Source organism: Pleurodeles waltl, chromosome 3_1, assembly GCF_031143425.1.
Source record: "Pleurodeles waltl isolate 20211129_DDA chromosome 3_1, aPleWal1.hap1.20221129, whole genome shotgun sequence".
Taxonomy (NCBI): Eukaryota; Metazoa; Chordata; class Amphibia; order Caudata; family Salamandridae; genus Pleurodeles; species Pleurodeles waltl.
Genome location: NC_090440.1, coordinates 611,654,103 through 611,681,014, shown reverse-complemented (window position 1 = coordinate 611,681,014; position 26,912 = coordinate 611,654,103).

The following is a 26,912-nucleotide window of genomic DNA, read 5'->3' as shown; positions in this document are numbered from 1 at the left end:
GCATCAGCTCAATATTACATTTTTGTGGTATATTTTAGCTAGAAGAGAGACTCTTAGAGAGCAGGTGCACGCCATGCAAGCATTTCTGCCCAAATCTAACTACTCACACGTTCTATAAAGGAAATAGAAGAGTTTGAATGCATAGTAGAAAGGTAAAGGAAGAGTTTGAGATCATAGTATTTACAACAGTAACATCATCCATACACAGTCACAAACAATATGGAGTTCTCCTACCATGCATACATGTAATTGACATTCAGATAGGGGTGCCACTGCATGTTCTCGTCATATAACTTTACTCAAGCAAGCCTATAGCCATCACAGTTTATCAGATTATCCTTTATCAGGTAAAATGACCTGTTCGGATACTGATCTCCACCTTTCACAATACATGGCTAAGAACACAGACAGTAGTGTCATGCCCAGCAAAGGCTACGCTTTTAGCAGCCTTCATAATGGGTTTATGTCAACACAACAGCATCTATTGTAACATTCACTGTTACTTATCAGTCAAAGATCCGGAACTCCTAGAGTAAAATGGGCAGGAATCTGCACAATCTGTCTTCCCATGCATCCCAAATGAAAGCAGTAATCTTGCTCAGCTCTCACTGAGTTAAGAGCATGGGTACTCCACAGAGCAACCATGTAGACAACATAAGGTGAGTTCCTACAATCAGATCATTTAGACCAAGCCATCGTAAGGTATGCAAGTCCTAGGGTAGGGCCTTCATCATCCTGAGAAACACTCCTTGTTAGACCTGGCATCCTTAGGATTGTTCTATCCCAGACTTTTGCCTTTCACCTTCTGTTGTTGCTGTATCTTTTTTGTTGGGCTACGGACTCTGAGCACTTTACCAATGCTAATCTTTGCTAAAGTGCATGTGCTTCTCTCCTAAGATGGCAACATTGGTGTATCCACAATTGGCAGACTTAATTTATTTGTAAGTTTCTTCTATAGTGGTATACCATATACCCAGAGCTTGTAAATTAAATGCTACTAGTGGACCTACAGCATTGATTTTGTCACCCACTCAAGTGTCCCTGTAAACATGTCTCAGGCCTCCTACTGGAGGTATAAACCCCAGGGTGGCTAGCATAGTGCTGGGAGAGGAGTCTATCCCAGTTAATGGGGGTGGGAGTTTAGTGGGATTACCATAGTGCCCCTGGGTGACAGTGACATAGTTCCTAAAATCTATGTGCCATCAAATACTGCCAAGTATAGGCAATGGGTCACCATCATTGAGCAAGGTGTTGAGGCTCTGAGGGACACAGTTGCCAGTATGACTATGGTAAGGAGTCAGCTGGTGTCCCCAGAGCAGGTGATTCCCCATGCATTCTACCAAGTTGTGGTGGCTGACAACAGAGAGGATCAATATCTCAGTGCCCTTGTTCAATTTGAGTGTGGGGTGTTCGGGACCTCTGAAGGTTGCCGTGAACCCTGCTATGCCTGTGGACTGCTTGTTGGTTAATGATCTTGAGTCCTCTTTCTGGAAGGAAGTGGAACTCAAGGCTCATGTAGATATGTTGGGTTTGCCTGACTAGATCTGTGCAACAACAAGGTCTATGGCTGCCCAGGAGGGATTCAAGAAGGGCTGGAGCCTGGAACAGGGCTGAGCCAGCCAGAGGCCATGAGAAACCAGCCCCTAAGTGTACCCCGAGTGAGCAGATGGGGCACCTGCTGTGGGCGCCCCAAAGGCCATCCCTCTGAGGACCATGACTTCTCCTGTAGTGGCAAAGGCTCTGAAGGGGATTTTTATCCCAGTGGGTTTTGAAGTTGTATCTGACAGTGGCACAAACTTCATGTTTGCATATATGCAATCCATGTGGAAAGACTCCGGAATAACTTACAAGTTCTCAACCCCTTACCACACCAAACTAATGGGTTTGTTGAGAGATTCAACAAGACCCTGAAAGGCATGATCAAACGTCTGCTTGAGGGCCTGAGGAAAAAGTGGGATATCCTCTTACCCAGTCTGTTGTTTGCCTACAGGGAGGCACCACAGAAGGGAGTGGGCTTCAGCCCCTTTGAGCTTCTGTACGGGCATCCTGTCACAGGACCCCTCGGTTTGGTGAAGGATGGGTGAGAACCAGCTCACAGCAAAGTTGCCCAGGATGCAGTAAGCTACACAGTGGTTTTCAGGAGCCAAATGACTAAGTTGTGGAAGCAAGCTTCTGACAACTTGGAAGCCAGCCAGGCTGTGATAAAAAGAGTGGTATGACCACATTTCTACCACCATGGAATTCCAGCCTGGACAGAAAGTGTGAGTTATGGAACCTGTGGATCCTAGGGCCCTCCAGGACCACTGGACTGGGCCCTATGAGGTGATTGAGAAGAAGAGTAAGGCCACCTATGTGGTGGACCTTATGATACCCCAGGCACACCCATAGGGTGCTTCATATGAATCGCCTCAAACCACACTTTGAGAGGTCTAAGCTCACCATGCGTTTGGTGACTGATGGAGCTCAAGAGGAGGAGATTGAACCTTTCCCTGACTTCTTAACCTCCAAGGAGAAGGATGGGTCTATGATAGGAGTAATTCTTTCCCCCACACTTGACTCCTGAATAGCAGAGGGACTGTCGCCAACTGTTGGAACAGTAGTCCTCTCTTTTCTCCCTTACCCCTGGGATTACCCACCTATGTACCAATGATGTGGGCACAGGGGGCAACCTCTCTGTCAAGAATAAATATTACAGGTAGTGGGATAAGGTGAAAGCCAGTATCAAGAGTGAAGTCTCTAGGATGCTAGAGTTGGGGGTGATAGAACCCTCCAGTGCCCCTGGTCCAGTCCTGTGGTTCTGGTATCAAAAGCTGCCCCACCAGGCACTACACCTGAAGTGAGGTTCTGGTGTGGTTTATAGAGGGCTAAACTCTCTCTGTAACAAACCCTCATGCTTACCCCATTCCCTGGGCAGATGAGCCAATTGATCTGTTAGGGGTGTACCGTTGATCTTACATCAGTGTACTGGCAGATCACCCTAACAGAATGAGCCAAGGAGAGGTCAGACTTCTCCACTCCAGAAGGCCACTATCAGTTTAGAGTGATGCTCTTTGGATTAAAGAACACTCCTGCCACCTTCCAGAGGTTGGTGAACCAGGTCCTTCCTGGGTTGGAGGCCTTCTCAGCTGCCTATCTGGATGACATAGCTGTTTTCAGTAGCAGCTGGGAGGACCACCTCTTTCAGGCCCTGCAGCAGGCAGGTCTGACTGTAAATGCCAGTAAGTGCTAGATAAGGCGGGCAAATGTTGTACTTGGGACACCTGGTGGGCAGGGGTAGGGTGCAGCCTCTCCATGCCAAGACTGCAACTATCTTGGCCTGGAAGCCCACCAAAACCCAGAATAAGGTCTGAGCATTCTTGGGCCTCACTAGGTACTATATAAGGTTTGTCAGTGGACATGGCACCATCGTTGCCCCTTTGACTGAGTTGATTTGGATAGAGGCATGCCAAAAAGCATTTCACAGCCCCTGTACTCAAGGCCCCTCACTTCTCCAAAGAGTTTATCATTCAAACATGCCTCAGAACATGGTATGGGGCAGTTTTATCACAGCTCAATAAAGAAGGCCTAGACCAACCTGTAGCCTTCATCTCCAGGAGGTTACTTCCCTGGGAACAGAGGTGGAGCGCTACAGAGAGAAAAGCTTTTGTTGTGGTTTGAGTCCTGAAGAAGTTGAGGCCATACCTATTTGGCACTCACTTCCTGATTCAAACTGAGCACAGGCTTCTTAGGTGGCTCATGCAAATGAGGGGTGAAAATCCAAAATTGTTGAGGTGGTCCATTTCCCTACAAGGCATGGACTTCAGGGTGGAACACTGACCTGGGGTAGACCATGCCAATGCTGATTGTCTACCTAGATTTTTCCACCTTAGTGATGAGAACTCCCTAGAGGTTGGGTAGCTTTCCACACTTTCACCTGGGGGGGGGGGCATACATTAGACTTGGTATCCTTAGAGTAGTCTTACCCCAGACATTTTGCGTTTCACCTCCTGTTTTTACTGTAGCTTTTTGTTGGGCTTAGGACTCTGAGCACTTTGTCAATGCTAAGCAGTGGTAAAGTGCATGTGCTTTTCTCCCCTGAACATGGTAACATTGGTGTAACCACAATTGGCATATTTAATGTATTTGTAAGTCCCTTGTAAAATGGTATACCATATACCCAGGCATGTAAATTAAATGCTACTAATGGGCCTGTATGCCGCCCACTCAAGTAGCCCTGTAAACATGTCTCAGGCATGCAATGCAGAGCCTGTGTGTGTAAAGTTTCACTTCCATGACAATTTAGCATTAAAAACCTTGTGCCAAGCCTTAAACTCCCCTTCCATTACATATAAGTTGCCCCTAAGGTAGGCTCTGGGTAGCCCATAAGGCAAGTTGCTATGTAAGTAAAAGGCAGGACATGCACTTTTAAGTTTTACATATCTTGATAATAAAAAAACTCCCAAAGTTGTTTTTCATTAGTGTATTCACCAGAACTCATTACCGCTCTAATCACATATGCAAGCAGCTCAAAAAAAAAATGGAGGTCCACAAAGGACCGCACCGACCCTTCTGCCTTCAACAATGCGCTCTGCCAATACCACAAAGGCCTTAATGATGGCGGTAAACAAACCCTAGACACCCGCATAAAAAATCACCTGCAGCAAAACCATCAAAGAAATCTCCAACCCATCCACATTGGAGAACTGCTCTACAGCTATAAAGTACCTATGCAACTCGTTTGCTGACTTCTTCCATGATAGAATAGCCACCATCTACAAAAACTTCCCACCTCAACCCTCTACCCCCTTACCAACCGCACTATCGCCAACCAGAAACATCTCACAATGCAGAACACCACTGACCTCATGACATCAATTCACTCCTGATCCCCCTCGGACCCTTGACCTCACCACATGTTCAACCTTGGCTTCAGAACTATCGCCAGCAAACTTGATGACATCCTCAACTCCTCAATTAGCACAGCCACCTACCCGGAAGACTGGAAACATGCAGGAGTTAAACCCCTGCTCAAAAAACTCCCCGCCGATCCCAACAAACGCAAAAACTACCTGACGTTCTCTCTGCTCTGATTTCCAGCAAAAGGCCATCAACCAACAGCTTACAACCTACTTAGAGAACAACAATCTCCTGGATACTTCACTTCCGTACCATCCACAGCACAGAATCTGCCTTGATTGCAGATACGGATGACATCAGACACTTCCTAGACCAAGGATACTCTGCCACCCTCATCCTCCTTGACCTCTCTGTGGCCTTTGACAGTCTCCCACCACACACTTCTCACGAGGCTCCACGGAATAGGAATCAGAGGAAAAGCCCTAAAATGTATCGCCTCTTTTCTATCAGGCAGATCTCAGGAGTCCAGCTCCCTCCCTTCACCTCAAAGCCCAAGGATATCATCTGCAGCTTCCCCCAGGAATCATCACTCAGCCCCTCACTCTTCAAAACCTATGTGACCTCCATGGCCAACATCATCAGAAACCATAGACTCAACATAATCTGCTACACTAACGACATGAAGCTCATCCTCGCACTCTCCAAAGACCCCGCCACCACTAAATCCAACTTCCACAACTGTCTCAAGCTCATCACCGACAAAACAGAGGTACTACTGTTCGATACCACCGCCTCACCTTGGGACAACTGCTGGTGGCCCCACAAACCATGCCAGAGACCTAGGAATTATTGTAGAAAACAAACTCAGCATGAAACGCCAGGTCAACGCAGTCTCCTTCACCTGCTTTCTCACCCTTCAAATGCTCTGCAAGATCTTCAAATGGCTCCTTCTCAATACCAGATGTACAGTCCAACAACCTCTCATAATTAAATGACTAGACTATGTCAACGCGCTCTATGCCAGACTCACCACTATCCTCACGAAAAGACTTCAAATCACCCAGAACTCAGTTGCCAGACTCATCCTAGACCTTCCAAAATTAACCCACATCACCCCCCCACTTAAGAAACCTCCACTGGCTCCCTGTACACAATTGATGCCTATTCAAGCTGCTGATGTTCACGTAAAAATCCCTACTTCTCTCATATCTCTCTCACAATCGCCTGTATTGGGAATCCCTTAATATACTTTTAAGCTGTAATTCCTGATGAAGACTGCTTTGAGTGCCTTGCAGCCTGTCTCTAATACACGTCTGGGCTAGGTGACAGCTACATTTATTGCATTCCCCCCAAACAGCCACAAACACAGGAAGAGCGGGGGTGACAAAGGACTCATCTGCATTCACCTGCATTCTGATGGGCCTTCATGGGCTGCAAGGGTGCAGAGGAGCCCACACTTACACTTCAATAGGGAAGTGCCTGTCCCCACATAAAGAGCTGATTACCACCAACTGATAGTCTGGAGCCAGGGCTGGGATGAAAAAGCGTCCAGTGCACTTGAAGAATCTGCTTTGAAGTCACCCCAACTTCAAAGGCACCTTTTGGTAAAAGTACTGGGGCTTTGACCCTAGCAACTCAGTACCCCTCTGGACCTGGGAAGAACTCTGCTGGAGTAAAGACTGCTGTGCTGAAGGATTGCCACTTTGCCTAGACTGACAAGGAACTGCTTCTATGCTTTGCTGAGCTGCCCTGTTCATATCTGCCCTACTAAAGACTAGGACTGGATCCATCTTGCTGATCAGAATGACTCCAAGGGCTTGCTGGCTTTCCCCTTGACAAAGACCACCTGCAACTCTCCTGGTACTGCTGGAGTCTACCATCTGTGAGTCCTACCCTTGCCTTAGGTTCGCCCTCCAGTCCTGGGCCTCAAATGTGGGTTCTTCAGCTGATTTTTGCAAAAAACTGATGCATCGCCTCAAGTGCAGGAAAAATTCTGATGCATCACTCCCTCGACGCAGGTGCTGTTCGACCACAGCGGATTCACAGTCTGCGCAGCCTGGCGATGGTGCTCTGCATTGCTCGACACCGACGCATCGCATTTACCTCAGCGGAGCCCGACGATGCAGTGATCCGACTACATGCATCATGCTCTCGATGTCGACGATTTGTTCCATCAAAGGTTTTTGCTCCATCAAAGGTACTGTTTCAGCAGACCCTGCATGGGTTCTGTAGCCAACCTACCTTCCATCGTGATCTGCCTGAACTTAGGATTTGCACCGGTGCCTAACGACCTCAAGTAACCTTTTGACCACTAGTGAAGCACTATTTCTAATTTAGGCCCTCATTACAACCCTGGCAGTTGGTGATAAAGCGGCGGTAATAACGCCAACAGGCCGGCGGTAATAAATATAAAATTATTACCACAGCGGAAACTGCTCAGACAGCCACTTTAACACTGACTGCCAGGGAGATATCAACAGGCACCACGGCAGTAACCGCCTACAGCCAGGCAGAAAACAATGTTCCGCCCACTGTATTATGAGACACCAATCCGCCACCTTTTCTGGGGCTGTACCAATGACATCAAAAGCCTGGTCGAAATACTGCACAGAAGGGAAATAACTCAACTCTGGACACTCGAGGAAGAACCAAGCCGCCATGGAGCCTGAGTTGCATGTGTTCCACATGATCTTCTACCTTCTGCTCCACTACGAACACCAATGCTGGCGAAGACGACCACAGTGAGTACTGCTGCCTAGCACACAGGGGAGGAGGGAAGGAAAAAGAGAGTGACACACACATGCAACACCCCCAACACCATACACACAAGCAGAGGCACAAACATTACATATTCACCCCGTACCCCTTAGGAACAATGCAAGGACAAAATTAATTGATTAAAGTGAGTGTAATAAGATAAATATAGTAGCAATACGTGCATCCAAATCAACAAGTATATACATATTTATAAATGTAGGGACACTGCCCAGTCCTCAATTTCCATGGGCCACAGGGTCACATCACATAGTCCAAGGCCCCACCTCACTCCTGCAGCAAAACAGAGAGAAGACTGCAGGGGCATCAGGTTGAAAATAGCCAGGCACCTCAGAGGGACGGGGAATGGGGGGCACCTCAGCCAGAAGATGGTACAACGCCACTGGTCCTGGAGGTGGCAACATGCCCTGTGCTTGGTCCTGGGGAGTGCAAGGCCACAGTCTCTCAAGTAGGTGACTTGCCCACTGGTTCTGGAGGGGGCATTGTGTCCAGTGAGCTTCATCCTGTGGAGGATGGGGTGAGTGGATGGCTTCTCCACTGGTTCTGGAGGGGTCATTGTGCCCAGTGAGCTTCATGCTGGGAAGGATGGGGTGAGTAGATGCTTTCTTCCACTGGTCCTGGAGGGGGCAACATGCCATGTGCTCTGTCCTGGGTAGTACAAGGCCAGTCTCTTAAATGGGTGACTTGCCCACTGACTCTGGAGGGGGCAACATGCCCTGTGCTTGGTCCTGGGGAGTGCAAGGCCACACTCTCTAGTGGGTGACTTGCCCACTGGTTCTGGAGGGGGCATTGTGCCCAGTGAGCTTCATCCTGGGGAGGATGGGGTGAGTGGATGGCTTCTTCCACTGGTTCTGGAAGGGGCATTGTGCCCAGTGAGCTTTATCCTGTGGAGGATGGGGTGTGTGGGTGGCTTCTTCCACTGGTTCTGGAGGGGGCATTGTGCCCAGTGATGCAGATCTTAGGGAGTGCAAGGTCACAGTCTCTCAGCTGGGTGTCAGACCCACAGGATTTGTTGGGGCCAGGCCGCACAACAGCCCATGGACGCAGGACTACACACTGTCCACTGGCGGTGACAGCTGCCCAGTGGTGGTAGTGGTGGTGCTGCTGGTGGAGCTGGCAGTGGTGTGTGGAGGCTTCAGCCCTTCCCCTGCAGCCTCGGACGGCTGCCCACTGGGGCTGCTGCTGCTGGCAGTGGTGCTGGTGGCGGTGATGGCAGTGGTGGGGGGAGGCTCCAGCCCTTCCACTGCAGCCTCGGATGGCTGCCCACTGGGGCTGCTGCTGCTGGCAGTGGTGCTGGTGGCAGTGCAGGTGGCGGTGCCGGCAGTGGTGGGAGGAGGCTCCAGCCTTTCCCCTGCAGCCTCAGACAGCTGCCCACTGGGACTGCTGCTGCTGGCAGTGGTGCTGGTGGCGGTGCTGGCAGTGGTGGGGGGAGGCCCCAGCCCTTCCCCTGCAGCCTCGGTCGGCTGCCCACTGGGGCCGCTGCTGCTGGCAGTGGTGCTGGTAGCAGTGCTGGCAGTGGTGGGGGGAGGCTCCAGCCCTTTCCCTGAAGCCTCGGATGGCTGCCCACAGGGGCTGCTGCTGCTGCTGGCAGTGGTGCTGGTGGCGGTGCTGGCAGTGGTGGGGGAGGCTCCAGCCCTTCCCCTACAGCCTCGAACGGCTGCCCTGCTGGGGCTGCTGCTGCTGGCAGTGGTGCTGGTGGCAGAGCAGGTGGTGGTGCCGGCAGTGGTGGGGAAGAGGCTCCAGCCCTTCCCCTGCAGCCTCGGATGGCTGCCCACTGGGACTGCTGCTGGCAGTGGTGCTGGTGGTGGTGCTGGCAGTGGTGTGGGGGGAGGCTCCAGCCCTTCCCCTGCAGCCTTGGACAGCTGCCCACTGGGGCTGCTGCTGCTGGCAGTGGTGCTCGTGGCGGTGCAGGTGGCGGTGCTGGCAGTGGTGGGGGGAGGCTTCAGCCCTTCCCCTGCAGCCTCAGACAGCTGCCCAGTGGGGCTGCTGCTGCTGGCAGTTGTGCTGGTGGCAGTGCTGGCAGTGGTGGGGGAAGTCTGGTGGTGGGGGCTCCGACTGAGTCCCTGCACCAGGCCCCTTGTCCTTCCTGACTGCTGTTACAGGCCCCTTGCCCCTCCTTCCTGCTGCTGGGGCTTCCTCCTTGCCCTTCCTTCATGCAGCTGGGGCTGCCTCCTTCCTTGCCCTTCTGTCCTGCAGCTGGTATTGCCTCCTTGCCCTTCCGTCCTGCAGCTGGGGCTGACTCCTTGCCCTTCCTCGACGCACTTGGGCCTGGCACCCCGTCCGTCTGCCTGGCTGGTGGCCAGGATCCTTTCCCACCTGGAGTAGTTGGGGACACTACTGTGCCCGTGGACTTGGTGGCTGAGGTGCTTGCCTGGGTTTTGACCCCCTGTCCTGACATGAGGGACGGGGAGGGGTAGGGAAGAGGTCAGTGGTGGAGAGGAAAAGCTTCTTAGGGACATTGGGGCGGGAAGAGGGAGATGGTTTGAGAGTGGAGGAAGAAGGAGTGGTGGTAGGAGGTGTCTGTCTGCTGTGTTTGGGTGCAGGTGCATGGGCTGGATGCTGTTGTGAGGTGGATGGCTGTTGGGTTTCTGAGTGCTTGTGAACTTTGGGAGGAGGGGACACAGGCACAGTGGGAGAGGACACAGGAGACGTGTGCATGGAAGTGGGGGTGGTGACTGCCAGTGAGGGGCGTGTGCTGTTAGGTGTGCTGGTGATGGAAGTAGTGGATGAGGATGTAGTGCATGTAGGTGTGAGTGGAGATGAAATTGGGAGAGAGGTGGACTACGAGGAGGAGGGGGCCACCGTGGAGGCAGTGGATGTTGGTATGTCTGATTCTGGCTGAATTGTATTTATAAGTCATCATTTTTCTGGTGGAAATCTGAGGAATTGTTTTGTGACCAATACATTTCCTATTTGTTGAAGTAAACGGAAGAACTGCGATGTTTGATTTCATCTCTCTACAAGATACAGGATTTTGTATAATTTGGTGTCTGGGATTTGACATTTCATCGTTACTTATCAACTAAATCCATGTGACACTATCACACTGTTAACTGAAGACTTTTTCAGTGTGTGCTTCTATCTATGTAAATATGTCTGATTCTGGATGGTGTTTGTGTGAGTGCCTGTGGGATGAAGTGTGGTTCTTGTGTTTGCCATGTCCACTATTGTGTGTTGACCTGGGTGCATGCTGGTCTGACTGTGTGCTTGGGATATGTTGTGGTTGAGGGGAATGGGATTGGGTAGAGGAAATTGGAGGAGGAAGGCTGGAAACAGGGACAATGGCTGCCATCAGAGAGGAGGCCAGAGCCTGGATTGATGTATGTTGGGCCACCATGCCAGTGTGAGTGCCCTCCAGGAATGCATTTGTCTGTTGAATTTGGGCTGCCAGCCCCTGGATGGCATTCACAATGGTTGACGACCTCCTGCGGTCCATCTCTGTTGGGCAAATAGCCTCCTCACTCAGTGCAGCAGGGCTAATTGGGGCAGGGCCTGAGGTGCTTAGGGTGAAGGAGATGCCTACCCTCCTGGGTGAGCGGGTACGGGAAACTCGCTAAGGGGCTGCTGGGATGGCGGTGCTGGTACGGGGCTGGCGACTGTACCTGTAGCTGGGGTGGTCACAGAAGTGTCCGCCACCACCAGGGAGCTCCCATCGGAGGGGGTATCTGTGTCCGAACTGTCCCCTCCTGTCTCTGCTGGCGTGCTCCCCTCACCCTCCGTCCCACTGGTGCCCTCACCGTCAGTGGATTCAGCCTCCTGGGTCCTGTGGACTGCAGCTCGCTCCGTCGTCCGTGCCTCTGCTCCTCCGCCTGATGGTGCTAATGCACATAAGGACAGGGTGACAAAACAAAAAGAGAGGTAGACACAAAGAATACACTAGGTCAATGGCACCAACAACACCACTGTTGGCGTGACACACACACACACAGGGAACAGCCCTATGCACTAGGCAATGCGCTACCAGTCACAATGCTAGTCACCAGGCTATGGATAGGGACAGCTAACGCCAATTGCAGCATAACTGAGACCCACAGACCCCTGCCCAGTATTAGATGCCTACTAGCTTGGTTGGAGTACTTTCACATCAGAACCCTGCCCAACATGAGACCAACCCTGCAATACCAGGCCTGGCCTAGGGGTACCCACAGGGCCCACCCCCCCACCCAGATCCTACCCCACCAGGTGCAATTTATATATTAGGGCACTGTACTCACCCCCTTGTGGCTGCTGTGATGCCCCCAAGCGCCCCTCCAGCTAGGCCATCGCCATTATGCGGGCCATCAGCGGGGTCAGGGTTCCACGGGCACCCCTTCCTCGTTAGGAGGCCATCCCCAGCAGGGTCTCAACCATCTTCCGTGCCAGCGTCTCAGGTCCTCCCACCGTTTCCGACAGTGGGTGCTCTGCCTGCCCTAGACCCCCAGGGTCTGCACGTCCTTGGTGATGGCATGCCATATACCCTACTTTTGACGGGCGCTGACCTGCAGGGAAATGGACACAGGGAAAGGTATTAGTCCGACCGTCCTGCCTGTTACACTCATGGCCCACCATGCCCCTTCCCCATTAGTACAGACATGGCCCACCATACATGCTGCATGCTGCCCAGGGCCCATCCACCACCCACCCCCTACATGAGGCCTTCACACACAGCACTCCATGCATTCACGCACCATGCATCGTACTCACAGTGCACTCACCTGTTGGTCCAGAGGCTCATACAGCATTTGGTACTGGGGTAGGACCCCATCCACCAGTCTCTCCAACTCCACTGAGGTGAAGGCAGGGGCCCTTTCCCCAGTCACATGAGCCGTGGTCAGTTCCAGACACAGGTCACAGCAGCACAAGCAGTGTAGGTCCTCTCCTGTTGAAGGTCAGGTAGCAAGTGAGTGAACAGACAGAAAATGGCGGTGACGTCCGCGGCAGTGCATACCGTCACCGCCGACGTACATCACCATTGGCCACTGTACTCCATAGGGCCCAATGTTAACCAATGTTAACCAATGAGGAGCAACGGCGCACAATGTCAGCGGAATTACCTCATTATACCTTTACCTCCATACAGGACAGGCGGACGCCATTTCAGGGGGGGTGCAGGCCATGGATCCTAACTGCATCACAGTACACAAATGCACCATTTGGACATCTCCAACAAAATACTGTTACAATCACAACATGCATTGAACTGTAGTGGTTGGAATTAAGAGATAATGACCAGCTGCTCACTATTTTACCCCATACTTTGCAACTGTTGCGGATGAATAGGAGATGGAGACATCCCCTCGTGTACAGACCCCTGGTGGACTTGGCAACAATGGAGGACAGGCACATTATCCTCACCTATATACTTAACAAGGCCACAATCACGGAGCTGTGTGCCCAATTGGAGCCTGACCTAATCTCTGCTATCCGTCACCCCACCGGGATCCCCCCTTCTGCAACTGCTGTCAGTGCTTCATTTCCTGGCAACTGACTCCTTCCAAGTGACAGTGGGCTTGGCAGCAGGAATGTCTCTGCCAATGTTCTCAATAGTGCTGACCAGAGTGTTGACGGCCCTGATTAAACACATGTGCAGCTACATCGTTTTCCCCAGGTGGAGGATTTGGCCACAGTGAAAGCTGAGTTCTATGCAATGAGACATATCCCCAACATTATTGGGGTATTGATGGAACAAATATTGCATTTGTACCCCCCCAGCGAAATGAACAGGTGTTCAGAAATCAAAAGAGCTTTCACTCCATTATTGTGCAGATGGTGTGCCTGGCGGACCAGTACATCTCCCACGTAAATGCAAAGTATCCTGGGTCTGTGCTTGATGCCTTTATCCTGAGGAATAGCAGCATCCCAAATGTGATGGCTCAACTCCAGAGGCACAGGGTGTGCCTAATAGGTGAGCCCTGGTTCCCACCCAGTATATGCTGGTGTATGGGTGTGGTGTGGGCCCTAAGGGTTAGTGTGTGGCTGACAGTTGTCCCTCGATATTTGCAGGTGACTGGTTACCCCAACCTCTCATGGCTACTGACCCCTGTGAGGAATCCCAGGACAAGGGCAGAGAAGCGTTACAATGAGGCACATGGGCGAGCAAGAAGAATTATAGAGAGGACCTTTGGCCTCCTGAAGGCCAGGTTTCGTTGCCTCCATCTAACAGGTCCCTGTGCTACACACCCAAGAAGGTCTGCCAGATCATCGTGGCATGCTGTATGTTGCACAACCTTGCCCTGCCTCCCCAGGTGCCTTTTCTGCAGGAGGAGGAGACTGGAGATGGCCGTGTGGCAGCAGTGCACCCTGTGGGCAGTGAAGATGAGGAGGCAGAGGATGAGGACAACAGAAGTGCAATAATTTGTCAATACTTCCAATGACACACAGGTAAGACAGCGTAACTTCACATTTAATTGATAGTTTTGTGTTTGACATTGTCACTGTCACTGGCAGGCTGTTTTTCTCACTTCTATGGCCATTCACTGTTCCCTGTGACATCTCTATTTGCAGATATTTGTGCCCCACTATCGCTCCTGGTGTGTTGACTGCAGCCAACTACAGGTCTTTCCTACGTATACATTACAGTACAGTTGAATTGCAATGTTTAAACCTGGATAAACGAATACATACTTAAATCATTTGACATACTCCATACGTTTTTTTCAAAGGGTGTTTATTTAAGTGCTAAGAAGTAGAGGGGCTAGTGGAATGGGCTGGGTTGATGATGGAGGAAAGTCCAGGATAGAGTCCGGCCTATTTGTTTCACAGGTGCCTTGTCCAAGGGGGCATAGGAAGGGGGGCAATGGCAGTTCAAGGTGGACAGGGTGACAGAGTGGGACACAAGGGTAACAATCAGGAGAGCCTTATTTCCTGGTGGGGGTCTTGGCAACAGTCTCTGGCTTCTGCCTGGATCGCAGGAAACGTTTGCGGGGTGGTTCTCCTTCTGCAGGGGGAGGGGTGCTGGTGGCTGTTGTTCCTGTGATGGGGCCTCCTGTCGACTAGCGGCAGTGGAGGTGGAGGGCTGTTCATCGATTTGGCTAGTGTCAGGGGCACGGTGGTGTGCCACTGCCTCCCTCAAAGTGTTGGCCATGTCTTCCAGCACCCCTGCAATGGAGACCAGGGTGGTGGTGATGTCCTTCAAGTCCTCCCTGATCCCCAGGTACTGTCCCTCCCGCAGCTACATGTTCTCCTGCAACATGTCCAGTTGGTATGCTCCCAGGATTGTTGTGAGTGCCTCCTGGAGAGTCGGTTCCCTGGGCCTGTCCTCCACGTCGCACATCAGTCCCCCCAGCTTCCCTGTTGTCCTGTGCCTCTGTCCCCTGAACTGTGTGCCCACTGCCACTGACCCCAGGTTCCTGATCTTCTGTGTTTGTGGGGTGGCCTGGGGTCCCTGTAGTGGTGGACACACTGCTGATTGATGTGTCCTGGGGACAGAGGTATGGGCCCACTGGGTGGGTGCTGAGGTGGTGTTTCCTGATGGGGGAAGCTCTGTGGTGGTGTGTGACTGTGCCTGGGTAGCCGACTGTCTGGAGATCCCCAATGGGCCAGGTTTGTCATCAAGATCCAGGTGACCAGAGCTGCTGTCATCACTGTGGGCCTCTTCTGGGGGGGGTGGGGGGGGACTGGATGTTGCTGGCACCTCTTCTCCAGTGACATTGGCTGGAGTACCTGTGGGGATGTGAATGCACTGTTATTTTTTTCTGTGTGTGACATATTGTGCATGGGTTTGTTGCCCTCTATGGGTGTTGTTGCCCTGGCAGATTTGCCTTTGTGTGAGTTGCTATTTGGTGGGCTAGGTGATTCTCTCCAGTGTGCATGCAGTGGTGATAGATGTCCATGCAGGTCTTCCTGATGTCATCCCTTGTTCTGGGCTGCTGTCCCACGGCGTTGACACTGTCCACGATTCTCCGCCATAGCTCCATCTTCCTAGCAATGGATGTCTGCTGCACCTGTGATCTAAATAGCTGTGGCTCTACACGGATGATTTCCTCGACCATGATCCTTAGCTCCTACTCTGAGAACCTGGGGTGTTGTTGTGGTGCCATGGGTGTAGTGTGAGTGGTGTGGGTGAGGGTGTGTGGGGTGATGTGTTGGGATATGTGATGTAAGGTGCGTGGATGGTGTATAGGTGATGGTGTTATGTGGCTCTGGTTGTGTGGGTGCTTTTGCTGTATCTCTCTCTTGTGGCAATTATTTCTAATCGTAAAGTGAAGTGGGTAGTGTCAGTGTGTATTTTATAGTGGTGTGGGTGTGTTGATGTGGTGTATGGGTGTCAGGTGTGTGTAGTTAGAATTGTCCAATGTGATGTAGTTTTGTTTGAGTGTGTGTGTTTTGAGCACAGTGGTATCTACCGCCAATAGTTTACCGCCATTGAATGTCCGCTGCGGTGATTCGTGTGTCATAATGTGATGGGCGTTGTTCTATTGGCGTAACGGTGTGGGTTTGGATACCACAAGTTTATCGCTGACCTTTGTGCTGGCGGACTTGTGTGTGTGGCTGTATAGTGACGGAATGGTATGTGTGTGTCATAATATGGTTGGCGGTTATCCACAGCGGTGGCGCTATGTTGGTGGCAGTCAGCACGGGCAGTAAGTGGGATTTACCGCTAATGTCATAATGAGGGCCTTAATCTTTAAAAATACATATCTTGACTTCTACTGATTGGATTTTTGTTGTTTTGGTCTTATTGTACTCAGATAAATATTATCTATTTGTGTAGAGTCTTTTTATGGTGTCGGTCAATGTGTTACTATAATTAGGTGTTGCACAAATACTTTACACATTGCCTCTTGAGTTACACCTGACTGTTCTGTGCCAAGCTACAAGAGGGTGAGCACAGGTTAATTTAGGGTGTGTATCTGACTTACCCTGACTAGGACTATGGTCCCTACTTGCAGAAGGGGCACACCTCTGCCATCTAGAGACACAATTCCTAACCCCCTTCTTCAAGCCAGAGCCCTAGAGGTTAGAGTACCCTTGGGAATGAAAGCTGGTGCACCTAACAACGGCCATCTCTAGCTCCCTCCACATCCCTCTTCAGCCCATATATAATTACACTGAGGGAGCTAGAGATAATCCTGTTAAGTACACCAGCTTTAATTCCCAAAACGAATATATATATATGGTGGCTGTTGTGTTAGTGTAAAAACTGCCATAAATGGAGGGGATATCAAATATTTCTTCCTTGGGATTATCCTAGGCTTATTCTCCCAGACAGCCTTTAATTGTAGTCCCTTGGCACACCAGATTTCAACAGGCAGGCATGCAAATTCCATCTTGCTCTCTCTCTCTCTCTCTGGATATTTCTCTCTCTCTCTTTCCATTTCTCGTACTCTCTGTTCAAACACCAGTCATTTGTAAAGTGCTACATTACCTCTAGGAGGCCCTTGCTGCCTCTCAGAACAGAAAGACTTTGAAAGAATCATTATATAGATAGCCATTTTGGTATCACTGTCACTGGTAGACGGTGAGTCGATGGCAAGGAAAACAGGGCTCAAATGTGGACTTTTATGAGTATATATTTAAGATAAGAAAGATTTTTAATTATTTTCTTAAACCTAGTTGGGGCTGTTTCTGAACATATGTCCAGAGGGAGAAGGTAACATAACTTGGCCGCTCGTTCCACAAATCATAAAAGAAAAAGGTGCCCAGATTAAGAAAGCACCTTAGTTAGTCAGAAAGCTGTGTATACTTAAAATCTTGAAGTCACCAAATGTTCCAATACTCCGACTGTTTCAACCAAATGCTGATCATGTGTGGCTATGAAGAATCATTTACAAACGTAATGATCTGGTTTTCCTTTTTGATTCGATATGAGGACACTTTGTGAAATCCACATGAACTGTGTTCAAATTCTGAATTATTGTAAATTCCTCTTCGACACTAGGCCATTCACCCTCCTCCCATGATGTTTAAGTCACCCTTGATGGATGGTGACGGAGAGTAGTCACATTTCTGGTTTCCTCATAGACATTTCAGACCCCGTGCATACTTAGTAAACTTATCTGACTTTTCACAAGTTCACTATGACTGCCCCTCCAGTCACACCCTGCGCCCTTTCCTCTTTCCTTCCCCCCGTGCTGCAGAGGGCCAGATAAGACCAGCAGTAACAGTCAGATTTAGTGAATGTGCTGTATTTCTCTATCCAACCAGGTTCACCCCGTTGGTATTGGTGAAGTGTGGTCTAAGTTCTTGCTCCCAAGTAATGTGTCTTTAGGGGGAATGACAACACAGATAATCCCATGGTTATAACACAACTGCAACCCCCGTTCTTCACCCTTCACCCCTAGAGCAAGAGCTGATTTGGTCCATTCTGTGACCTAGACTTCCATTCTTACTCTTATCTTGTGGTATACACTGCTACTCTTTTTACTGTGTAAGCGGTACCATTTCTGAAGCTGTAATGGTGTATTCATAATGGTGGGCGGCAAGTACTCTACCCTACCATTTTATATTTTGACATTTTTAGAATTATGATACAAAAATAAAGCACTTCTGTGCCTTATAAGCCGTATAAATATTTAAAACATAAGCGATGTATGTGTGTTCTGTGTTTGCTGTATCTTTACAGTGCCAGGCCTGTGAGAGAAGGATTTCCAGAGCCTTGATTCAGAGTGTATTCTATGGTAAAGGCCCACACCGTAGCCCAATACTGCACTTAGATAGGAAGATAACATACAACAACCAACACAGCTCAGATGTGACGTAAAGGGTGTAATTAATGCCCGAACCTCTTCGGGACAGTGCCTGTTTCATGTTAGAAGTCTAAATATATGAAACACCTAATTATATTTACCATTCAGTAGGGTTGAGTACAGGGATGTGGAATCATGTATAGCAGTTAGCGTGCCCTTGCTACAGTCCTACCTTCAAATCAGCACTCTGTCTTTCATCATCGGCAAGTACACCAAGGCCATGAAGAGATTTTTACATCTAGCTTTCATGGACTCGTTGTGTGCTTTCAACACCGTTAACCGGTCCAAATTATGGGATATGTTGAGTAATCTCAGGGTAGAAGAAAACCCTTTGTCACCCTGCTCAGGCGTCTGCATTGGAATCCCTCGGCAAAGATCTGTTTTGGCCCTAAGGGGGGATTTTCACGATCTAAAAATGTAATCAAGGAGTTCACCGGGGCTTTATTTTAACCCCGTTTTTGTTCCTTATTTACATCAATGGCCTAGAAGTCAATTTTTTACATAAGAGCTTTGATTTTCCAAGGGCAGGCGTGCTTTTTATGTCGAGCCTCCTTTATGCTGACAATGCTGTTCTTTGTGCAAAGACTGCAGTAGGTCGCTAGAGAGCGTTGAACCCCTTTGTAGAATTTAGGTCCCCTTTAGATCTAAGGACCAAACAGCAAGAGACTTTTTTAATGGTTTATAGAACAAAGACAACTAAATATATGTCTTTTTCATGGTTACCCCAACCTCTCATGGCTACTGACCCCTGTGAGGAATCCCAGGACAAGGGCAGAGAAGCGTTACAATGAGGCACATGGGCGAGCAAGAAGAATTATAGAGAGGACCTTTGGCCTCCTGAAGGCCAGGTTTCGTTGCCTCCATCTAACAGGTCCCTGTGCTACACACCCAAGAAGGTCTGCCAGATCATCGTGGCATGCTGTATGTTGCACAACCTTGCCCTGCCTCCCCAGGTGCCTTTTCTGCAGGAGGAGGAGACTGGAGATGGCCGTGTGGCAGCAGTGCACCCTGTGGGCAGTGAAGATGAGGAGGCAGAGGATGAGGACAACAGAAGTGCAATAATTTGTCAATACTTCCAATGACACACAGGTAAGACAGCGTAACTTCACATTTAATTGATAGTTTTGTGTTTGACATTGTCACTGTCACTGGCAGGCTGTTTTTCTCACTTCTATGGCCATTCACTGTTCCCTGTGACATCTCTATTTGCAGATATTTGTGCCCCACTATCGCTCCTGGTGTGTTGACTGCAGCCAACTACAGGTCTTTCCTACGTATACATTACTGTACAGTTGAATTGCAATGTTTAAACCTGGATAAACGAATACATACTTAAATCATTTGACATACTCCATACGTTTTTTTCAAAGGGTGTTTATTTAAGTGCTAAGAAGTAGAGGGGCTAGTGGAATGGGCTGGGTTGATGATGGAGGAAAGTCCAGGATAGAGTCCGGCCTATTTGTTTCACAGGTGCCTTGTCCAAGGGGGCATAGGAAGGGGGGCAATGGCAGTTCAAGGTGGACAGGGTGACAGAGTGGGACACAAGGGTGACAATCAGGAGAGCCTTATTTCCTGGTGGGGGTCTTGGCAACAGTCTCTGGCTTCTGCCTGGATCGCAGGAAACGTTTGCAGGGTGGTTCTCCTTCTGCAGGGGGAGGGGTGCTGGTGGCTGTTGTTCCTGTGATGGGGCCTCCTGTCGACTAGCGGCAGTGGAGGTGGAGGGCTGTTCATCGATTTGGCTAGTGTCAGGGGCACGGTGGTGTGCCACTGCCTCCCTCAAAGTGTTGGCCATGTCTTCCAGCACCCCTGCAATGGAGACCAGGGTGGTGGTGATGTCCTTCAAGTCCTCCCTGATCCCCAGGTACTGTCCCTCCCGCAGCCACATGTTCTCCTGCAACATGTCCAGTTGGTATGCTCCCAGGATTGTTGTGAGTGCCTCCTGGAGAGTCGGTTCCCTGGGCCTGTCCTCCACGTCGCACATCAGTCCCCCCAGCTTCCCTGTTGTCCTGTGCCTCTGTCCCCTGAACTGTGTGCCCACTGCCACTGACCCCAGGTTCCTGATCTTCTGTGTTTGTGGGGTGGCCTGGGGTCCCTGTAGTGGTGGACACACTGCTGATTGATGTGTCCTGGGGACAGAGGTATGGGCCCACTGGGTGGGTGCTGAGGTGGTGTTTCCTGATGGGGGAAGCTCTGTGGTGGTGTGTGACTGTGCCTGGGTAGCCGACTGTCTGGAGATCCCCAATGGGCCAGGTTTGTCATCAAGATCCAGGTGACCAGAGCTGCTGTCATCACTGTGGGCCTCTTCTGGGGGGGGGGGGGACTGGATGTTGCTGGCACCTCTTCTCCAGTGACATTGGCTGGAGTACCTGTGGGGATGTGAATGCACTGTTATTTTTTTCTGTGTGTGACATATTGTGCATGGGTGTGTTGCCCTCTATGGGTGTTGTTGCCCTGGCAGATTTGCCTTTGTGTGAGTTGCTATTTGGTGGGCTAGGTGATTCTCTCCAGTGTGCATGCAGTGGTGATAGATGTCCATGCAGGTCTTCCTGATGTCATCCCTTGTTCTGGGCTGCTGTCCCACGGCGTTGACACTGTCCACGATTCTCCGCCATAGCTCCATCTTCCTAGCAATGGATGTCTGCTGCACCTGTGATCTAAATAGCTGTGGCTCTACACGGATGATTTCCTCGACCATGATCCTTAGCTCCTACTCTGAGAACCTGGGGTGTTGTTGTGGTGCCATGGGTGTAGTGTGAGTGGTGTGGGTGAGGGTGTGTGGGGTGATGTGTTGGGATATGTGATGTAAGGTGCGTGGATGGTGTATAGGTGATGGTGTTATGTGGCTCTGGTTGTGTGGGTGCTTTTGCTGTATCTCTCACTTGTGGCAATTATTTCTAATCGTAAAGTGAAGTGGGTAGTGTCAGTGTGTATTTTAGAGTGGTGTGGGTGTGTTGATGTGGTGTATGGGTGTCAGGTGTGTGTAGTTAGAATTGTCCAATGTGATGTAGTTTTGTTTGAGTGTGTGTGTTTTGAGCACAGTGGTATCTACCGCCAATAGTTTACCGCCATTGAATGTCCGCTGCGGTGATTCGTGTGTCATAATGTGATGGGTGTTGTTCTATTGGCGTAACGGTGTGGGTTTGGATACCACAAGTTTATCGCTGACCTTTGTGCTGGCGGACTTGTGTGTGTGGCTGTATAGTGACGGAATGGTATGTGTGTGTCATAATATGGTTGGCGGTTATCCACGGCGGTGGCGCTATGTTGGTGGCAGTCAGCACGGGCAGTAAGTGGGATTTACCGCTAATGTCATAATGATGGCCTTAATCTTTAAAAATACATATCTTGACTTCTACTGATTGGATTTTTGTTGTTTTGGTCTTATTGTACTCAGATAAATATTATCTATTTGTGTAGAGTCTTTTTATGGTGTCGGTCAATGTGTTACTATAATTAGGTGTTGCACAAATACTTTACACATTGCCTCTTGAGTTACACCTGACTGTTCTGTGCCAAGCAACAAGAGGGTGAGCACAGGTTAATTTAGGGTGTGTATCTGACTTACCCTGACTAGGACTATGGTCCCTACTTGCAGAAGGGGCACACCTCTGCCATCTAGAGACACAATTCCTAACCCCCTTCTTCAAGCCAGAGCCCTAGAGGTTAGAGTACCCTTGGGAATGAAAGCTGGTGCACCTAACATGGCCATCTCTAGCTCCCTCCACATCCCTCTTCAGCCCATATATAATTACACTGAGGGAGCTAGAGATAATCCTGTTAAGTACACCAGCTTTAATTCCCAAAACGAATATATGCTAAAAATTAGAAAATTGCTTTTTGCGTAGATCTCCTCATGGTACCTCAGGGAGTGCCCACCTTTTTCTGCCATTCCGGAGAGGGCTTAAATTATGTGGCTGTCACCCTGGGGCTTGCATCAGTGTTATTATGGTTACATATCTGTCATTCGCCTGAGCTCGGGTTCTCCAAAAACATCTTTCAGGATTGCCTAACTTTGGACAATTCAGATTCCATCCCTTGGCTAGGGTATTTCAAATGTACTTTTAGCAGGCAGGGAGTTCTGGAGTTTTTTCAATAACCCTGCCTAGATTCCCCGCTCTGACAGAGCACAGTTATGAAGAGTTTTTATGAGCAGGCGCAGTCCACCCGTAGGCATCGACAGGTCATCTTTCTTGCATACCATGTCTTAGTATCTAAACATGAGATGGAATCATACCTCATCTATATAGAAAATGCCCCATTTAGGTTTTATTTGATTAGGCTTCTTTAGGGTCACTGCATTTCCTTGTAGCCTTCCCACAGCAAGAGGTATGGTTTGAAAATCCCCCACTTTGCCCTTGTGATAATATATCAAGGCAAAGTACATTGTACTTCATGCTCTCTTGTGCACTTTATAAATCTGCGAGAACCCATTTTTTGCTACCGCTTCTGCGCTCATTAGGGTTTAACTCATAGAGGTAGGGTTTTAGTTTCCTACAGCACCTTGATTTGCCAGAGGTCTGTGATTAGTTACATTAGAGGGTCACTAAGCTTTAGGAAAAGGTACTGTTAATTGTGTAGGGATGAACTCGCCCCACAATTGCATGGTGAAGGTGGGGGGTATTTGGTCTTTTGGGTAATAGTTAAATAAGTTTTATATTTCATTTTGAGGTTTTGTTTGTTTTGTATCAGTTTATTTTATGAAATGGATAGTGGTTGTAAGTTCTATGTATATTGATCTTTTATGGCTTTATTGCTGAATAAAGTTGATGATGATGATTGTATGTATATGTGTTTTTCGTTGGAAGTTTATTTTTGTAATTGTCTAATTAATATGTTTTTTTTTTTAGTATTTTCATGACAATGGAAATTATTTATGATATATGAGTGGAATGAGTATGTAATTTCTTTTGTCTTTTGAAAAAGTTCAAAATTATTAATTAATGACAACGTATCCATAATGTCAATAGTAGAATTATTGTATGATGGGGGTCGCGGTGGACATGTGAATAGGAAAACAGTAAGTGTGGCTGGAATAAGAAAGAATGGTTTATGGCTCATGGGCCCGGAGTGGTGACGTAGCCTCAGAAAATCCTTGTTCTATCTATGGCTGAAGGTGGTTATTTGTTGTTGTTAGTGCATTTTATTAGGAGCAGTATGTCATTCCTGGAAATCGGTGTTTGATTATTACATTTTAATATAAAAGGTTCCCAGACACAGGATGTAACAATATAAGTAAAATGATGACACCAACAATTAATTCCAGAACCTATTAAAATCCAGAAAAGACTTGCGTCTCTATTGTTTTTAGATTAACTGTGAATTGAAATCAGAGATGTTCGTGTGTTCGTTTCTTAATGTCTTACACACATTTTTTGCTTGTACTCACATTTTAGTTTTCACAAGGGTGTCACAGGTTATGGAACTGGGCAAAACCTTCTGTACTTTCGTTTAGTATCAATGATTAACCAACTAAATCTAGCCTGTTTATTACCAACACTTTGACGATGATTAATGGAATTGTCTTTGGAAGTTAAACATTGAAAAAAGGTACAGTACAATTCTCCCATATATGATACCCTTCCTGTTTATGAATTAAGGGGTCAACAAGTTGCAATGATACATTTGTCATGATATTACAAGAATTTAAATAGGCCCGGTTATTAATTAGAAAATGATTCCATTAAATCTTTCTATTGTTTGCAGAAAGAACCTCTAAGACAGTCAAATTCATTAATGTGTACAGGCTGATCCCAATCTATATAAAAGGATTGAGGTTTATGATCGCTCTTAAATCGAGAAATAATTTCAACGCTGGAACTGCGATGGAAATCAGATAATTGTAATTAAGAAGTGAGCTGCAACCCCAAAGGGAAAATAGGTATCTTTGGCACGTCTATCAGTTAGAAAACCGCCATGTAAGCTATGAAATCCCAAAGCTTTTGTGGTCAATAGTGGAGAATGTCTGAAATTGACTGACATCTACCAATAAATTGTGACTAGGGGACATCATGTTGATAATTAATTCTGATCCACATATGTCACGTTTATGAGGTAATTCATTTTTACTGTCCTTTTTACTAGGACATACATAGCTAAGAGAACTGAGTGTTTCTCCAATATTTTGTCATCCCAAGACTGAGAAGAACATGAAAGTCTGGTTGAGATGTTAGTTGATGAGTGACTTGTTATTAAATTAATCCTTAATATATCTAATGCTTAATATATCAGTTCATTTCACATTTGTGAACTTGGGGTAAGAAGGCAGCTGTCTCAAAATATGAAATTTATTTAAGACGTCAGAAGATCCATCAGAAGAGCACAAGGGAGTAAAGCAAATTTGTGTGTTAATCCAGTCACCAGATTCACATGCATTGAAGAGCGAGGTATGAGCAATATGAGGATTGAGACTGATGGCTCAGTCAGACATTAGGCAGAATCAGAATTAGGCTTGAAGACAGTCAAGTGAGATTGTTTGCTGGAGCTTTGTGATAGTTGGCAGATATTTGATTCAACTTACTTAATAATACCATCTGAAGACTTGTTGCAAAACTGGAGAACCATCCTTAGTTAGATGTTTCTCTGTGCTGTTTCGAATAGAACTAATTTTATTCAGGAGGGATTGTAATTGGTCAACTAAATCCTCTATGCAAGAAATAGCACGTTTTCTGTGTGTAACTTCTCAAGATTTCTGTTAAGCAGTGTTAATCGCCTTTCTAGTTCGCAGAGGTATGCATCCTAGTCAGGGTCATATAAACACCCTAAATTAACCTGTGCTTACCCTCTGGTAGCTTGGCACAGAGCAGTCAGGCTTAACTTAAGAGGCAATGTGTGAAGTATTTGTGAAAGACACATAGATGTTTCTGGTGGGCAGATTAGGAATGAGAACCAGACCCTTTCCCCAGCAAATTTAGGGACCTTCAGAGAACTACTTCTTTTTATCTCCCCCCCTTAATTCTGTTGGGAACCCTAACCACCCTTTTCGGAGTCACCCCACAAGATAGCTTCTTGGATATTCTGGTGCTGACCCAGATGCCCACTTCATCAGCAAGCTTCCTAGAGTCAGTTAGCTTGTTATCCACCCTGTGTTGGCACAGCACTGGAAAACAATTATCAAACAATTATCAAGAATGTGCTTCTTCCACAATAAGTTGTACAACCCATCATAATCACTAACTTTGCTGCCCCTCACTCAGCCCTTTACTGTCTTTCCAGCGTAGTCTAAGAAATCCACTCATGTTTGTAGAGTGTTTGTGACTAGCCTCGAACTGTTGCCTGAACTACTCAGGAGTCAACTCAAACTTACTGACTAAAATGGTGTTCATGACAGTATAGTTGGTCTGGTCCCCCACCTCTAATGCAAGGAGTGCGTCCCTACCCACTTTGGGCATATACCACCAAATACCTCCCCACCCCATAGAACTCCTCTGGGACCCTGTGCACTTTTAAAGCCACTTTATGTGCTGCCAATCCCCCCCCACACTGTAACTTGGCAACATATCTTTTGGGATATGAAATCGGGGCTCCTTGTTTGTAGGGCTCTGATGTTCAGCTCTCTGTGGTTGAGCTCATGGGTCTGTTTCCTTTGCTCCAAAGCCAGCCTTTTCTTCTGTAAATCTTGCTCCTTCTCCAACTGCATCTTGGCCAGCTCTCCTTCCGCCTGTCCTCCAACTCTTCTAGTATCAGGCTTCTGGACGAGGCAATGCTCCCCCCCTTGATGGGCACCACTCCTCTTGGCAAGTTGTTGGCCTCCTGGCCAGCAAGCAGTCCCAGATCCTCCTGGTCTCGCTCCTCATCCTCACCCAGAATCTCACACTCCTCTGCTGATCACAATTGTTAGAAACTGGGTCTTTAGTTGGCAGAGGTTTGCACCCTGTCCAAGTAGAGACCACAATCCTAGACAGGGTAATTCAAAAACACCCTAAATGAACCTGTGCTCACCCTCTGCTAGCTTGGCACAGAGAAGTCAGGCTTAACATATGAGGCAGTGTGTAAAGTATTTGTGCAATACACATACAGTAACAATGAATACCCCACAAAGAGACTTCACACAGGTTTGGAATAATAGAGAATATTTATCTGAGTAAAAGAAGACCAAAACGACACAAATTCAATCAGTAGAAGTTTTGTTTTAAAAAGAATAAACTCAAAGTAGTGCTTAGAAGTCACTAGTGGTCAAAAGGTTACTTGAGGTCATGAGGGACCGGTGCGAATCCACAGTTCAGGCTGACCGTGATGGAGCATAGGCCAGCCATAGAACCCACGCAGGCTCTGCTGAAAAGTACCTTAGAGCAAAGAATTGGTGCAGTCAAATAGATGTGTTTTCGTCGAGCCTCGCAGTTGGGTCCCATGTTGGTGTTGAACTCCGTTGAAGTGAAAGCAATGCGCCATCTTTGTGCCATGAAGACTGTGAATTTGCTGCTGTCATACAGCCTTTGCATCAATGTCGAAGGGGAAATGCATCGGTTTCGACCAGTGCAGTTTTGACAATGCATTTGTGTTTTGCAGAAAGCAGCTGCAGAACCCACTTCTGAGGCCCAGGACTGGAGGGGACACCTCAGGTAAGTGTAGGACTAACAGATGGCAAAGTCCAGCAGCACTAGGAGAGTTACAGGCATTTGTTGGTGTCCTTGAGAC